General features: G+C 42.0%; 1 protein-coding gene across 6 annotated transcripts in view; it reads left to right on the plus strand.

Annotated features, from left to right (window-relative positions):
* The first annotated feature begins 291 nt into the window (after positions 1-291).
* The window catches only part of ARMC2 (armadillo repeat containing 2), a 92813-nt gene continuing 75158 nt past the window's right edge, over positions 292-17946 (plus strand). For 2 of the 6 annotated variants that reach the window (XM_081186572.1, XM_081186573.1), the window contains exon 1: positions 292-431. The gene's annotated coding sequence lies outside the window, so the exon portion shown is untranslated. Of the gene's footprint in view, positions 432-461; positions 693-17946 lie in introns of those variants that run through there. The other 4 variants (XM_081186568.1, XM_081186570.1, XM_081186571.1 and 1 more) reach the window with 3 other exon arrangements.

A 17946-nucleotide genomic window follows, 5' to 3' on the forward strand; every position in this document is an offset into this window, starting at 1 on the left:
AATCAGCAAAGTACAAAAGGGAAGCAGAGCTGAGGGGCTGTGTCTGCTTTCCATGTTGATGGACCTTGGCTTGGATGCTCCTGGACTTGGGAGCAAAACTAGGCTTTATTTCATCTGGGTCAATGACCCAGTTTGGCACCCCCTGCACGCATTACCATATACACAGGCTGTGAACCGCAACGGCACCCCTCTGTAGGCTTCACCTGGGGCAAATAAAAACTGGCTATGCCCCCCCCCCCAGCTCTGCTAGACCTCTATGGGACTCTGCTTTGGTTTTGATTTTGGACTATGCTCTGACTCCTGGACTTCCAGGCTTGGCTGCTTGGATTGGCCCTGGACCGCATTTCCTGACTCTTGGACTTCAGACTTCGTTTGAGTGGATTGACCCCCTGGACTTGGACTTTGGACATGACATACTGACGTGCTGCCAGGTAGGCCAGGGGTTCAGGACACCAGAAAACGATACAAATAAAAGTAAAGAAAGATTGCAACCAGGAAGGCTTCATTTCCAAATAGGAACCACAGAGTTAACTTTTAGAGGAGGAGCCATTTGCCTCCTGGTGGACTGTGGGGAAAAGAAGCCCCCTGGTGATTAAGATGGCTGCTGGTAGTAGTTTTCAGTTGGGATGCAGCATATGGAATTCCCTCCCCAGGAAGACTCGCCAGGCACCAAACATCCCTTTTTACACCAGGTAAAGTCCCCCCCCCTCTAGCATGTTATCTAATTGTTTGTCAATCCTCAGATAGTTAATGTGGGCTCCACCACCCTGGCTGGGCCTACTAATGCTGGCCCTGCCTTGGCCTTCCGATACAGCGTCCCTCAGGGCATTGTGGGAAATATATAAGGGCTGTCAAGTGTTGCTGCTTCTGTCACCTGTAAAAACCCACACTTGGGGCCACACCAGTGTAGGAGGGGACTGATCAGGGTGTAGTTTTGCCAAAGCCCCTTCAGTTGTACTCTAGGGACAATATTTTTACTTACTTCACCAATTTTTCAGGTGCAATCTTCTGCTGTATTGGAAGCAGCACTGCCCTATGATGAGCAGGTGTAAGGCACCCTCATCCCCTGCCACACCCTAAGGCACCCATTCTTGCCATAGCTGAATTTTTTTTATGGGAAATTCCCTTCTTCTGAATAGGATTCCTCACAAGAAAAGGGAAAAGTTGACAGCTATGATTCTTATTTTTTGCATTGCCACAGTGAATTGGTATGGCACAACATGCAGGTGCAATAGTGGTGAAACATCAGCGTAAATCCACTTCTGTGACAAATCTTTTGGTTTCACACAGAGAGAGGAATTTAGGAGTGATCTTATCCTTGCCCAACAGGCATTCCTTGATAGAATTACAACTGTAATCCATAGCATTTTCTTTCTTAATGCATTATTCCTTATTACCAGTGTGCAGCACATTTTTATGGGCCTTATGCACTGTATTTATTTAACATATTTATAGGCTGCTTTTCTAGGTCAACCCCCCTCGTGGTGGTTTCCAGTATACAAATCGTTATAAAAAACAACAACAATAACATAATATTATGCCACCCCCAATCTCTGCCATGTAGTAGCAAAATTCATGTGGGGTTCCAGGTGTTGTACCCAAGGTTGTTTCTGTTGGAAAATTCAGGCACAGCAGAGACTGTAGTGTCTTTACACCTAAGCATTGACGAAAGGTGTGCAGAGCATTACACCCCAAGAGTGTCCCATGCTGCTTCTCCCATTGTTTCAGCCAGCTTGGGTCCAAAGAAGCAGCTAGCCATGCTCTCTGGGTACAGTCTCTCCCAGACAGCCTGCATGGAGTTCTGCTGCCACCTTCCTTCTCGATCTTTCTAAAAACCTCCTGCAAAAGGACACTTTTTTACTGTAGTGACATCACAGTCCCTGGCAATCTCCCCCTCCCAACTCTTTTGTCTCTGCCCACTATTCATGGGGGGAGGGGAGGACAGTATATGCATTGTCAATCACTCTTAATGGCTCAGTAGTCTGCTTTCTTTGGCTGATAGAGGTGCCATTAAGAAACAAACTCCTGAACAGGAAAACCTGTGTCGTCTGTATTTTTACACTGCTAATTTCAGAGCCTGTTAGCTTGCCTTAGTTTTCTAAACACTGATTAAAGCTCAACACCCAGGAATGTAGGGAGGGGCAGGGCACCCAGAAACCCAGGGGAATCAGGGCACCCACAAATCAGTAATGATACCAACAAGTTGGCACTAACAATAAAATATTAAGCCCAGCATAGTAACACTACCATCTGACCAAATTGTTTATTCTACTTATGTATTTTTTATTTTATTATTTTATATATTTACAGTGTCTACTGATTTCCTCCTCCCTTGGGCCTTTTCCAGTTTTTCAGAGTGGTCTTTAATATATTTGTAATTTGTATACAGCTTTATATTTTGTTGTTGTCATTGTTTAGTCGTTTAGTCGTGACCGACTCTTCGTGACCCCATGGACCAGAGCACGCCTGGCACTCCTATCTTCCACCACCTCCCGCAGTTTGGTCAGGCTCATGTTTGTAGCTTCGAGAACACTGTCCAACCATCTCGTCCTCTGTCGTCCCCTTCTCCTTGTGCCCTCCATCTTTCCCAGCATCAGGGTCTTTTCCAGGGAGTCTTCTCTTCTCATGAGGTGGCCAAAGTATTGGAGCCTCAACTTCACGATCTGTCTTTCCAGTGAGCACTCAGGGCTGATTTCCTTAAGAATGGATACATTTGATCTTCTTGCAGTCCATGGGACTCTCAAGAGTCTCCTCCAGCACCATAATTCAAAAGCATCAATTCTTCGGCGATCAGCCTTCTTGATGGTCCAGCTCTCACTTCCATACATCACTACTGGGAAAACCATGGCTTTAACTATACAGACCTTTCTTTATATTTTATACAATGCTAAATGATACTGCTTGGAAACCACATTTGTGCTGTCTTGGGTTCCATGATGTACGAAAGGTGGGCTATAAATGTAGCAATAAATTTGCAAATGTATGCAAAATCTGATGAAAAGGTAGTGGTGTGTATGAAGGAGTATAACACTAAAGCAGATTGGGGGTTTTTCAGAGTGTAAGATGCCCAGGAATGGGGAGGGGGATTCAGACAAAATGAAACAAAGGTGTAATGAGATCTCACTTGGGTCGTTTCCAGATGATTTGTTTATTGAGCATTCATCCTGATTTGTTTGCACAAAGCTTGTAGGGAGGTTATACAGTGTCTGCTGTTTATTGAGTATTAATTCTGGGTTTTTTTTCGGGGGGCGCTGGCCTGTTGGAAGCCATATTAAAAAAATGTTATCCCACACGTTCTAGTACATTTTTGCATAATTTTCCTTACCACAAAGGGACTGTTTTTCTCAAAGTGAGCTTGTTATACAAGAGCACCAAATTCACTTTAATTGTGCAACCTGAATTTGCCAGTATGCAACTGAATCCATCCCACAAAATAGTGACAGCCTAGAAGAATTTTGGTGAAAATGTGTGAGTAGACCAATATGTAATCAGTTGTTTTTAAAGCAAAGGATATTGTGACAAATATGAGAATAGAATCATAGAATCATAGAATCATAGAGTTGGAAGAGACCACAAGGGCCATCGAGTCCAACCCCCTGCCAAGCAGGAAACCCCATCAGAGCACTCCTGATATATGGTTGTCAAGCCTCTGCTTAAAGACCTCCAAAGAAGGAGACTCCACCACACTCCTTGGCAGCAAATTCCACTGTCGAACAGCTCTTACTGTCAGGAAGTTCTTCCTAATGTTTAGGTGGAATCTTCTTTCTTGTAGTTTGGATCCATTGCTCCGTGTCCGCTTCTCTAGAGCAGCAGAAAACAACCTTTCTCCCTCCTCTATGTGACATCCTTTTATATATTTGAACATGGCTATCATATCACCCCTTAACCTCCTCTTCTCCAGGCTAAACATGCCCAGCTCCCTTAGCCGTTCCTCATAAGGCATCGTTTCCAGGCCTTTGACCATTTTGGTTGCCCTCCTCTGGACACATTCCAGTTTGTCAGTGTCCTTCTTGAATTGTGGTGCCCAGAACTGGACACAGTACTCTAGGTGAGGTCTGACCAGAGCAGAATACAGTGGCACTATTACCTCCCTTGATCTAGATGCTATACTCCTATTGATGCAGCCCAGAATTGCATTGGCTTTTTTAGCTGCCGTGTCACACTGTTGGCTCATGTCAAGTTTATGGTCAACCAAGACTCCTAGATCCTTTTCACATGTACTGCTCTCAAGCCAGGTGTCACCCATCTTGTATTTGTGCCTCTCATTTTTTTGCCCAAGTGCCACCCATTTTTTTGCCCACTTTACATTTCTCCCTGTTAAAATTCATCTTGTTTGTTTTTGCCCAGTTCTCTAATCTGTCAAGGTCGTTTTGAAGTGTGATCCTGTCCTCTGGGGTGTTAGCCACCCCTCCCAGTTTGGTGTCATCTGCAAATTTGATCAGGATGCCCTTGAGTCCATCATCCAAGTCGTTGATAAAGATGTTGAATAAGACCGGGCCCAAGACAGAACCCTGTGGCACCCCACTAGTCACTCTTCTCCAGGATGAAGAGGAACCATTGATGAGAACCCTTTGGGTTCTGATATGAGAATATCAGAACAATGCTCAAGATGGGAGCTGTCTGGGAGGTGTCAATGTATTTACACATGATTACATGTCTATCCAGCTCTTCCTCCATGGAGATTAAGGCAGCATAATTTTTCCACTCCATAGTAGCCTCACAACAACCCTGAGAGGTAGATTACACTGAAAGTGTGTGAGCAGCCCTATATCACTCAATAAGCTTCATAGCTGTTGCGATTTGAAGCTGGGTCTCTCCAGTTCACATCCACCACACTAAGCTGATTATCCAGATGCCTGTTCCTTGATCCCTATTTTTTGACATATACCTGCATTTGCAAAACAAGGTGGAATATGGAATTAATTATGGGCTGCATAAGCTACTACTAGAAGATATTCTTGGAAGAAACAGGCAAAAATTATTCAACTCATCCCAGGCTTCCCAATATATTATCCAATGTTTTTTAAAAACATTATTCCATCTCTTTCTCTTTCCTCCCAGCATAATTTGAATAGTGCTGAATCAGCACATCTAGTTCTCAAAGAAAGTCTTGTGCGATTCAGCCTACATTTGCAGTGTTGGGACTTGCCCTGGGAAAGCAAATTCTCATTTGTTTAAATGCAGCAAGGTTGTATTGTATGGCTTGGGGTGATTCTGGACTGAGTAAATGAAACTTACACACAACACAAACATACATACAGTCCATTTGGCTGTCACCTTGAAGGCAATGCATACTTTTTGCAAAACACTGAAGTGTAATTATTGGCTTTCCTTCTGTTTCACCAGTCCTTTCCTGTTGCTACCTTTAGATGCCCTTGGGAGATGGTGCTAATGAGATGACCTGCTGCCACCAATATCTGTCTCTTTAGGATTATGAAATTGAGTTGTTCAAGTGGATAAAGTCCAGAATTAGAAACTGTACGTCACCTGCATATTATAGCTACGTGCTTCATTTAGATTTGGCTGGTGACACACCTGTTTTGCATAAACATATTTTCTCATTGCTCCTCCTTAGAAAGGAATCTCTTTCTGTTAATGATGTTTTTCCAGTAATGCAAGAAGTGACCTATCAATCTTCTCCGTCTCTCCAATAAGAATGTATTAAGGAAGCAATTATCCTGTATTTGGATAAGAATTATTTTCCTCCCTTCCTTCTACAGCCTGCCTCCTTATGCTGGTTTGATTCCAGAAAATAAAAAGGCAGACCATAGTCTTATTTGGGGACCAAATTCTGCAGGTGAAGCATGTAAATCACAGTCCCATTCCTTCCTGCTGAAGAGTTTTCTAACACTCAAAAGTCTTCACACACCAACAGAAGGTGTAAAAATGCCTTCATTTCCTTTGAGACTGGCCCAAGGCAGAGAATGCATTTATGTCTCCGGACACTTCTGTTTCATTTGGATGAGCATTGATTAGAACTTTTTTTAATAAATTAAGTGCAATAAGTAGAATGACCCTTTACAATGTCTTCCTCTTATTTGTGCATGCTGTCAGTCTGGTAAAGCCACTAGTGTACTCTACAAAAGGAGTACTTCTGTAGAATAAAAGATGTGGGCATGTGATCAAATCAAGTCTGCATTCCTGTACATTTATGAAAAAGGTTATGTGGATGTACATGTACAGTCTTATAAGGCAGCCTATCCTTTGTCCAGGCGTTGCTCTTGGAACAGTCTTCCTAACTGCAATCTGTTAAGAGGTGATACCAATAACTTCCTCCCCTCAGCAGATTCAACTACTGGAACCTAACTCTAGTTGTTTTTTAAATAAAGAGTTTATTATTATTATTAATATAATTTATTTTTTATACCCTGCCCATCTGGCTGGGTTTCCCCAGCCACTCTGGGCAGCTCCCAACAGAATATTAAAAGCACAACAAAAGATCAAACATTAAAAACTTCCCTAAACAGGGCTGCCTTCAGATGCTTTCTAAAAGTCAGATAGTTGTTTGTTTCCTTGACATCTGATAGGAGGGCATTCCACAGGGCCGGTGCCACTACTGAGAAGGCCCTCTCAACAAATTGATAAAATAAAAAGTACAAATAAAGCAGCGGAACCCAACCATAGTTGATTCTGTTTGGTAGGAGGAAAAAGTAACAAATAAGGAGGCTGGTTGGTTCTCTAGATCAGTGTTTCCCAAACTTTTTTGGGCAACGGCACACCTGTTTACTGAAAAAAAATCTCGCGGCACACCATCATTAAAGCCCCGCCCCGTGACGTCAGCGCGCAGCGTCACGCCGGGAGGGACGCACGAAAGTGAAAGTTTTTTCCCTCCCCCTTGCGGGGAACCTCCAAGCCTTGGAGGTGGGAGGAGGCAGCAGAGCGAGGGACTGAGGGACGGCGGCAACTGAGGCGGCGGCGGCTGTTGTGGTGGTGGCGGCGATAGCGGGCGGAGGAGGGGGCGGCGGGGCTTGAGGAGCCGTCGCCGGGAGTTGCTGCAGCTCCTCGAAAGGCTTCTCTCAGCTGCGCTCAATCCGCCTCGGAGAGGATTTCCCCTCCGGTCCCATGCGTTCGTTTGGGGCATCGCTCCGGCTGCTCCCTCTCCCGCCGCGCAGGAGCGATGCCTCTCTCTGGCTCTCCCTCCGCGCAGGCTGAGGGAGGGAGGGAGGTGCGCGTGTGACCCGTCTCTGCTGGGAGACCAAACCCAGCGAGGCAGAGTCGCGCGGAGGCGCCCAGGCAGCGCTGCCGGCTGCGAGGAGGAGCGCCAGGCAGCAGCAGGAGGCGCGGCCTCTCCTCGCCGCCGCCGCCCCGACTCGCCCGCCTCCCTCCAGGCATCTCGCGGCACACGAGGCAACGTCTCACGGCACACTCGTGTGCCGCGGAACACCGGTTGGGAAACACTGCTCTAGATGCACTGCTACAGGGCTTCCCACAGCATTATATCGTCCATGTGGAGTGAGGGAGTTTGCCAAACTGGAAAGCTATGGAGACTCTTTACACTGGCATGACAGGCTGCAGAGAGGGATGAATGCCTCTAGAATGAGCAAGGAAATGGTTGGGCAAAACTCGCATACAGGATATAACCAACATATTTGAATAACAGTGTTGCCAAAGCTGTTGGTATGGGATGGGAAGTAGTGAGGAGTGGAGTCACTTCTGAAATACGTGGCTCATGTGCAAGGAAGCCTTTAATGTGGCTACACCCCCTCTGCTCCCATTTGCAATGTTCTGATGACCCCTGTTGCTGTTGGTCATCCTTGATGTTCCTGAATTTATCCACCCATAGGATTGGTATCCTGCCATTCTTAAAAAATATTTTCAGATTTTGAAAATATGGTTCCATTATCCACATTTGCCCTCATGTAGCCATTTGTTTTCTTTTATTTAAAAAAGAACATTTTGTTGGCTTGATATTGAAGCAAGTCAGAAGCTGTGTTTGCAATTTAGTTTTGTAAATATCGGTACTTCACTTACTTGCATGGGAAATGGTTGCAATTTGGAAAGTGGAGGAAACTGCAGGTGCCTGATCTCAGGTTCCTGATCTGCAACCACGTTGATGACAAGGGATGAAAGCTGTGTACACCTTGCCAACACAGCTAGGTTTTTCTTTCTCTCAATTTGGATTGAAGCAGTGTTTCATCAAATGACAGGATAGACATGGAATGCTGTGGCTACGCCACTTCCCAAACCAGTGGTGGGAGGGCACTGGATGCAGAGCAAACGAGAATGTGTACCCAGCCTAATTTTACAATGGAAGGATTTGTTTCACAAGGTTGCAGTTTAATGGGTATCATGTTTCCTTCTCCCATATCTATCCTTCTGCCTTGATACATGGATTTGGGAGTACAGTCTGGAAATCTAGCATATCAACCACACCTTACCTTCTGCTGATTTAGAGAAAGAAACCTATGATTAGGCAACAATTATAATGAGCACCACTATTTTTAAAATCTAAATGTTCTAGTACAAGATTTGTCATGTCTTTGGTGCCCCCAATGAAATTTAACAGCAGGCCTATTTGGGTGGAATGTGACAAAAGACTGAAGCTTGAACACTGAGGAGGATACACAGATAATAAGCTATATTTACTGCACAACCACTCTGATCTAGCTAGGAGATATACATGTAGAAACAGGCATTCAGCATGTATCTGTTCCATTGGATTAGGCAAACTGCACATGAAAAGAGGGCCTATGCATGGTGGTGTGGAGTGTGTCCAATTTCTGGAGCTACATTTCCCAACACTGGATTTGGAACTTCTAGCAAACCCCACTCACAGTGGTCCTTTTTGTCCATTCTAACAGTGTCAATCCCAGCAAAACCATCTCAATAGTCGGTATCACCTGTAAAAAGGCACATTCATACCTGTATCCAAAATAAAATGATTCATGGAAATTGTTATTATTACTATTTATTAAATTTTTATGCTGCCCTTTATCCCTGGATCAGAGGGTGGTTTACAATAAAAAGCAGAAAAATACATAGCATAGTACCAAACAAAAATAATACCGCCCCCCCCCACCTAGTTTAAAAGGCCATCAGTTGTTTAATTAGCCAAAGCCCTGGAAGAAGGGGGATGATTTTGCCAGGTGCCTAAAGATATGCAACCAAGATTCCAATTGAGGTTCACTGGGGAGAACATTCTGCCAGTGTGGAGCCCTTGCAGAAAAGGCCCATTTTCGTGTTGCCACCTTCCGGACCTCTTGAGGAAGGGACACAAAGAAGGGCCTCAGATGATGATTAGTCAATGAATGCAGAGACACATTACTGTTATTCTTTGTTCATTTTTATTCTGGCTTCCTGTGGTGGTAATTGTGGTGGTAAATTTGTTTTATGATTTGTATGTAAGAGAGGTAAATAAAGTTCTGCAGAAGGATGATCATGTTATTGGCAGCTTTTTATAAATATAGCAAAAATAAAATGATCTTCAGTAAAAAGTCTCTTTTTAAAAATATAAACTTTCTCCCTAATTATAACCTTAATATTATTTGTTGGTAGCTTAAAATATTCAAAATGTTTGTCCATTGTTCGATTAATTGCAAAGTTCAATATAAAATGTTAACTTTCATGTGTTTTACTTGAAAATAGTTAAAATGTATTTAAACTGGAGGCTTCACTAAAATAAAGTCAATGGTAATTGTTCCTTCAATTGTAACAAAAGTATATCTTTCTAGAAACCTATAGCTTTGTTACTAATAGAGAAATATCAGGCCATTTCCTCTGTGTTCAGCTGAACTTCTGGTGACTTCTTGATATGTGAGATACAGATATTTCCACCATAGCTCTCTTGTTAAATTGGACTTCAGTGTTTCTGTCTCTCTTAGATAGGCAGGAAGTGTAGAAGACTTTCAATAACTAAGCCAGTGTTTTTAAGAGTATTTTGTACTTGACACTGCTATACATGCAGTATTTATAAAGTACATGTTTCTTTCAACATGTATACTAAAAATAGGACACATCCACAGGCCTATCACTGGCTTGCCAGAAAAGACATGTCTGGTGTCAGGACACATCAGTAGTGACATTAATGGGGAGGTGAATGGCAGCATCCCAAGAAAACTCAGCTTTGCATTCCAATAGCTCTGGTGCACTTTGTGATACATTGTCTGTGAGCAAATGGGGCAGTGGAATAAATGTAATGGTTTTAAAAAACCTCCCCGGCTTCATTTATCAGTCGGTAAAAGTTCATGATTTCAAGCATGATGGATAAGAAGCATTCCCCTGATTAAAGTCACCATTCCCATGCCTCAGCTGATCTGAACCCCCCTTTAAATGGCGTCTGGTGCAGCCAGGGGTGTAGCGTGGGGGGCAGAGGGGCCATGGCCCCAGGTGTGGATTTCTGAAGGGCTGCTTCCATGCAGGAGACCCTATGCAGGCACCCCCAGCATGGTCCGGCCTGGCGGTCCCCTCCTGGTGTCAGAGGAACCAACGTTTGCAGAGAGAAACACCAGAGTGTGCTGCGCTGGGGGTGCCTTCTTTGTTCCGGCCAAATGCTTTGTCGACTGGCTGGGTTCCCCCCTGAACAGGTAGGCAGGCTTAGCAGTGTGTGGTTGTTCCTTCTTGCGCTGGCGCCACCCTCCCTAGATCCCAGCCTTGTAAGGCTGGTGGGGATGCAGTAGCCATGCACCCTTCGATCCCAGCTTTGCCTTTGCTGGTGAAGCTGGGATCGAGGGCACATGGCTGTTGCGTTCTTCTCGTGCCACCCTCCCCGTATCTGAGCCTTGCTGAGAAGAATCAGACTTGTAGCATTGTTTTTCCTGCCAGGTGGTTACAGGAATGAATGCAGGTTGCTATAATCCTGTGCTCTTTCACTGAGCTATCAGTAGTGCATTTAGGTATTTTTCTACTCTGGGCTCAGTTGGCGCGGTGATCTTTGTATGGCAATGTGCAATTGCTTATTTCAAAGTACGATAAGCCAGACATGATGCATCTAGTTACATTTTCTCCTCATTCTGCTGAATGAGGTGCTGGACGTCTGCCCTGAAGTCCTGTCTTGATGGCACCACTGTAAGAAATGGGGACTTCAAGAATGAGAAAATGTGTATATTAGACTAACAGGTTTTAGCATTAATGCATTCACCAGTGGTTTATGGAGAGAGAAAAGCTGCAAACATATGAGCACTTACCTTGAACTGTGTGTGTGCTTGAGTATAAATGCATAAAATCATGCTAAAACTGATATTTGGATGTCTTTCACAGGATCAATGTACATATGTGATGATGGTGTTTTACATTGGTTTTTTACTATGCCAGTGTTTTAGCTGTTTTTTTCTATTGTATTGTTCAAATGATTAATTAATAAATAACATAACTAACAAATAAAACTACATCACCCTACCCTCTGAAATTATTACTAAATTATTACTAAAAAGGCATACAGTGATTGCTCCATAACTCTAAATTCCATGACTTAATAATTATACTTTTTTCTGCATATCCTAATATTGATTAACTTTGAACTTGACACTTGGCTAATTTTTAAAAATGTATTTTAGTGTTACACCTGGATTGTACATGTGGGCAGGAACCTTTTAATGTAAATTGAATGGTGAAGCTTTTAAATATGTTCACTTGCTCCTTTGAAAGTGTTACCTGACTTAGCATCTTACAGCAAGTGAGAGAGCAAATTGACGTTTTTATACACGTAGTTAGTGAATCTTGAAAATTAATTCCATTTAAAGGTAGTCTATTTTAATTCTGTGAGAAATTGAACTTTGCCTCTGAGTCCTGTAGGGTGTTAGGATGCTATTAAAAATTGGAGATTGGATTCCTTGGTCTGTGGTTGGTTGTCTGGACCCCTCTGTAAGGATATACAAAGCACACAAAGTCCTTCAGAAAAAAGGGCCCTCCAGCAATTTCTCTGAAGTATAGAAATAAGTCACGTTTATTTTCAGAAATGGTGTGTGGTTAGCAATAGCTCTGTGTGGGATCACGTACCCCAGAGCTTGTTACAATTTATAGCTTCCACTGTGAACAAATGCTGCCAATAAATCTGTTCTCTGTGTTTAAGTCCAGAGCCCAGAACAGATATAAATATAATGTATTTATTCTTCAAAGATTCATAATTTTCATTTTCTTAATTTTAGCTGTTTTATCAATTTCTATACTGCAAACATTTTATAATCTACTGTCTTTATCTTGATTGACATAACTTGCTAACTACATGATCAGTTTTCTATCTGAAAACAGAATCCTGACTGAAATGTTTGTGGGTCTTTAGTACACAGAGTATAGCAGCAGCATGATTTTAACACCTAACAATTGAGATTGTAGTCCTATATATGCTTAAAGGTAAAGATAAAGGTACCCCTGACCATTAGGTCCAGTTGTGAACGACTCTAGGGTTGTGGCGCTCATCTCGCTTTATAGGCCAAGGAAGCCGGCGTTTGTCCACAGACAGCTTCCGGGTCATGTGGCCAGCATGACTAAGCTTCAGCGCACAGAAACACCGTTTACCTTCCCACCGGAGCAGTACCTATTTATCTACTTGCACTTTGATGTGCTTTCGAACTGCTAAGTGGGCAGGAGCTGGACCGAACAACGGGAGCTCACCCCGTCAGGGATTTGGACCGCCGACCTGATCGGCAAGCCCTAGGCTCTGTGGTTTAGACATCCTATATAGATGCTTACCTAGAAGCAAATACAGTAGTACCTCGGGTTACAGATGCTTCAGGTTACAGACTCCGCTAACCCAGAAATAGTACCTCAGGTTAAGAACTTTGCTTCAGGATGAGAACAAAAATCATGCGGCGGCAGTGGGAGGCCCCATTAGCTAAAGTGGTACCTCAGGTTAAGAAGAGTTTCAGGTTAAGAACGCACCTCCAGAACGAATTAATAATATTTTTTATTTAGGGTATATGCCGCCCTCCCCAACTATATATATATATAGTTCTTAACCTGAGGTATTACTGTACTAAAATGTACTTTTACACCAGAAGCCACCGCCGTGCAATTTCTGTTCTCATCCTGAAGCAAAGTACTATTTCTGGGTTAGCGGAGTCTGTAACCTGAAGCATCTGTAACCTGAAGTGTCTGTAACCCAAGGTACCACTGTATCCCTGAACTCTGTGGGACTTAATTCTGGTAATATATTTAGTTTAGTTGTGAAGAAAATACATAATTAGTCCTCTTTGCACAGTTCCTATTTAGGTTGAAGGAAATTTGACCTCCTACTTATTGTAGGTACTATTTTGCAATGCTGTCTATTAAGGTATGACTCATTCTAGAAAATAAAGTCTAAGGCAAATCTTGATGTACAGCCTTGAGTTTCTTAACCCATTCAAATGTCTATATACTGTATAGATAAACACTTACACATGAACTTTGAGAGAAAACTGGATTTGCCTATGTATGTTTGCTGTTTCACTTTACCTAATCAGGAATCAAGCTCTGTACTATCTGGTCAATTCATGCTATGTACTATCTGGTCAATTCTTCCTTAGATGGATTATTTTTAATTTCACTTCCTCTTAAATATGAAGAACAGCATGCTCCAATTCTATTTAACTTCAGATTTTCATGCCTGCAGAATGGCCCAGTTTTTCTCCATTTAACTCATTAGCCTAGGTGCAAAAAAATAGTCAAGGTAACTATACTCTATAAACTATACTGTATAAATGGGTATTTCTTATATTGATATATTTGTAGCTTAAATATCCTGGGTGGTAGTCAACTAAGTTTTACTCAGAAATTTTACTCAAATTTACTGAAATTAATGGACCTAACTTAGTCATGGTTATTAATTTCATTGAGTCTACTCTGACTAAAAATATAGTTGAATACCACCCCCCTTTATATATTATTTTTACTGATTGATAGTTTGCTGTTTATTCCCATCATACGTAACATCCCCTCCCGACTGACATTTTAAAAACTCTTTAATGCTGGTAATTTTCATGTGTACAATGCAGTGCTTTCCCCCCAAAAAATGTTTAGGGGTACTCTCATTTTGACTCAAGAAAATCACAATATTATAGTTCAAATCGGGGGAAATAAATACAGTAAATGGACAAAAGTACAAAGATTCACAAAATGTTTAGGTGTATCTGTACCCCTGCATACCCCCAGGAAAAAAAGCACTGGTACAATGCATCCTTTTTGTATTTAACGCTAAGATTTTGAACTCTCCTGGATTTTTTTTTAAAGAGGATCTTACATTTTCTTGGGATTTAAACTAAGTTTTTCACTTGACCTTTAAAAAACTCTGTTATTTTATGCAATGCATACGTCGCAAGTGTCCTGGAAAAACACGGGACATCTTATTTTTTCTGTGAGAGCACAGTGGCCATTGTGGGCACTGTGATCTTGCATGATGTCATGCCGAGATCTTTCCTTGAAAAAGTGCTTTTTTGGGGGCTGCGAACTTGTGTGGTGCCCCAAAAGATGCATATTTGGGCTCCATGGTGTCGTGCAGGTCACATAACTTGCCTGGGAGCCCAGACGGGAAGGCACACATCTTGGTTTTGGGACTCAGCATGTTGCAGGGTATGTGCAATGCACAAAGCTTATTAAATTAATAAAAAGCAATGATGGACAAAAAACCTTTGATTTTTCCTGATGTCTAATTTTTATGTCACTATATAGCCTAAGCATAAGTTTAATGAACACTGAAATTAGAAAATATATTATTATGTAGCACATAGGGCCAAAGGCTCCACTGTGCCAGACTTCACCAAACGTCAGCCCTGGAGTGAGTGCCAAGATTCAACTCTAGAACATAGGAAGGCTGAATGCCACATTTCACTCCTTTGAGAAAGTGGGATATAAATTAAGCAAATAAAAAAGCAGAATGGAATTGCTTCTGAATAGATATTGAATACATTCCTTCTAAAACTTCAGTGTTTTAGCAGAAAAACAACTAATAGATCTAGAAGTATCCCCAGAAAGTATCACAGAAAGTATCCCCTCTCACATCCAAGAGTCAATGTGGAGCAGATCTACCCTTAGAGAATGCAGACTGCCTTCACAATGCAATCTGTCACCTGCATTGACTATTAAGTTTGCCTCACTTACAATGAATTGCCAATTGTCTAGACTTGGGAGTTATGGTTGTGGTCCCTAATATACTGCAAATGAGATCTTCTCTCCATTAAATCAGATTTCCATAAACTAACCAGTGAAAGGTCTGTCCGTGTGTTCGAAGCACATCTCCCATTTAATAAATGCCAACAGATCCTGTTACATTTCGGCAAAAATGGCACAATCTATTCTGGTAGCAGCCATGGCTTGAACTAAAAGTTATGAGATGCCGTACTGAGAGAGATGAATTCTCTAAAGAGCTGTGACAGAATATAATTATGGAAGCCTTTCTGAATTTGGCAGTACCTCTCGCTTTGGTGTGAAGCCATCATTTCCCCTTGCCATGTAGCTAAATTCCTGTGCTTGTTCTCACCAATGCTGAATTCATCACTGTGGCAAGGTTCTTTCAGAAACTTCCATTTGCCCCTTTTGCCAGTTTCCAAGGATCTTATGGACAGAGGCAGCCTTTGTCAGTGTGGGGTTGCTTATGAAATGGGTGGTTTCATGCATCAGTGTGGGAGAATTCTCATCTATTCAAGACCACGATGTGCCAGGTGCATCCACTTACCCAGCCTGGAGGAACTACTGCTGTCTCATCTGCTGCTGCCAAGAAAATTGTTTAGCCTTGTCTTGGGCCAAAAGGGTGGGGATTAGAAGAGCAAGGGAGAGCAAACTGTCTTTCTCACACACAAATGAGTGCACCAGCCTCTTAACTCCCAGTGGTTTTGTAACATTGATGGGATTAGTGCATTCGCCTGCTCCTCCTCCTCCTCCTCTTCTTCCTCCTCTTCTTCTTCTTCTTCTTCTTCTTCTTCTTCTTCTTCTTCTTCTTCCCCACCTTTCACCAGCAGGACCCAGGGCAGGTTACAACAGTTTAAAATTCAGAATTAATTTTTTTAAAAAACAGATTACAATCACAGGGATAGGGCTCTTAGATCTGGTGGAAAGGCCAGGGTGAAGAGGTGTGTCTCCAGCATTTGCCAGAAGCTTTGTAGTGAAGAAGCCAGACATGCTCACACCAATTAAAAGCCCGATACAAAGCAAACTTCTATGTACCGCCTTAGGACATGTGCAGAATGATAAAAGGAAACAAAAACTCCAATGCAGAATAGCAATTTTCTCTCTCTTTATTTTTCTGGGTCCACAATGACTACATTTGTCTGCAAACAAAATTGCTGGACCAAGACGACATGCATGCCTGATGATCAAGAAAAGCCTGCCTATCCTACATTAGGGAGACATTGTTCAGAAATGGTGCATCCTTTTGTAAATATTGCCCATGTATTGGTGCCAAGGTTACTGTCAGTTCAGGTTATGTGTTGAAGAAATAAAAGCAATGCACGTGCTGCCTGAGGGAAACTTTTAACATGTGCCCCAGATTTATAAAGGGAGTAATATCCTTTCAGCGATCCTTCTGTTCACTTCGGCCTAATATCCCTTCGTGCAGGATACCTTTCAGTCCTCTTTTAGATTCGTTCCTTTTGCTGCTTTCTGTAGGGCAGTCAAATTTGTAGTGAAAAGGCGGCAACTGTAACCTGTGTAAATTTGCTACCTGCTCCAAGTCACAGAAATGCGACGTTTCCTGTATGGTCCCACCAATCATCCCTATCTGAGTTTTCATGGATAACTGGACATTTTATTTTTATTATTTATTTAAATCCTCTGGCAGCTTGAACACTGTCAAATTGAACATGATTATGAGAAAGTGGAAATTTAAAACAGGTTCCACATGAAGTATGTTTACAAACAGTGGAGGGCGTTTAAGTTGTATTCAGAGTAGACCCTAACGACGACGACAACGACAACGACAACAACAACAACAACAACAACAACAACAACAAATATGTTGCCCATCTTACTGTGTTATCCCAGTAAATATAATAAACAATTAAATTAGGTCCATTTTCAATGAGTCTACATACATACATACATACATACATAATTTTATTTGTATGCCACCTTTCTATAGTTAAAACCATGCTCAAGGCAGCTTACAACATGAAAAATATATAATTACAAACATAACAAAAGTAGTAATAAACAATAAATAACACATTAAAAAGTAAACAATCAAATTAAAACAATTTCCACATACATTTCCGCATAATAAATCTAAAATAAAGATTAAAAAATAACAATAGCAGTAACAACACCCCTCCTTCGCCAAAAACCCCCAACTTCCTTCTAATCAATACCCAGCGGGCTCAGCTTTTGTAGCTGGAGTCAGTCAGGGCTCTGCCTTTCTAGGACAGGTGGAAAAAGAATGCAAGGCAGGGAGCAGGTCTTCCAGCACTCGCAGTCAATCTGGTGCTCTGAGTAAAACATAGCTGAACACTACCCAGAGCATCTGAACATCTTTATTTCCCCATTTGTCATCCTTTGGTCAATGTCAGTTGAGTCAATGTCAGTTGACTTGAGTCAATGTCACCACTACAAAATTGGTTACAATGGTGACTACGGAAAATTAACTGTTAAAATGCTCTGCCTTAAAAAAAAAAAGCTAGGCAACAGTTATTCATTAAGTTATTAATTCCATTTCAACCGTGTTTGGTTCTCCCTCTTAGAAAGAAACTGAAACCCATTTGTTTCTGAAAGCTTTTAATGGTTGTTTGACTGACCATGTTGCCACCTCAGGCTTTAAAGCTTACTTTATTATATATGGTGTTGAATGGCTGCTTTTAATATAAATGGCTGTTTTTTTTTTTTTTGTACACTGCACTGTGTGCAACTGCAGAGGAGTGAGATACAAGAAATATTACAATTACAGCAACTTCTTTCTTCGCAGTTTAAAGGCAGGGGGTGGAGGAGAGAAAGATATTGCCTGTGTGACTTGAAGATTGCAGTTACAAACCTCATCCTACATAGGTTTCCTTAGATATTTCTGGACAAGATCAGGTTTTATTTTCCAGGCTAAAATATGATCAACTGGAA

This window comes from Podarcis bocagei (assembly GCF_964188305.1).
Source record: "Podarcis bocagei genome assembly, chromosome: 3".
Taxonomy (NCBI): domain Eukaryota; kingdom Metazoa; phylum Chordata; class Lepidosauria; order Squamata; family Lacertidae; genus Podarcis; species Podarcis bocagei.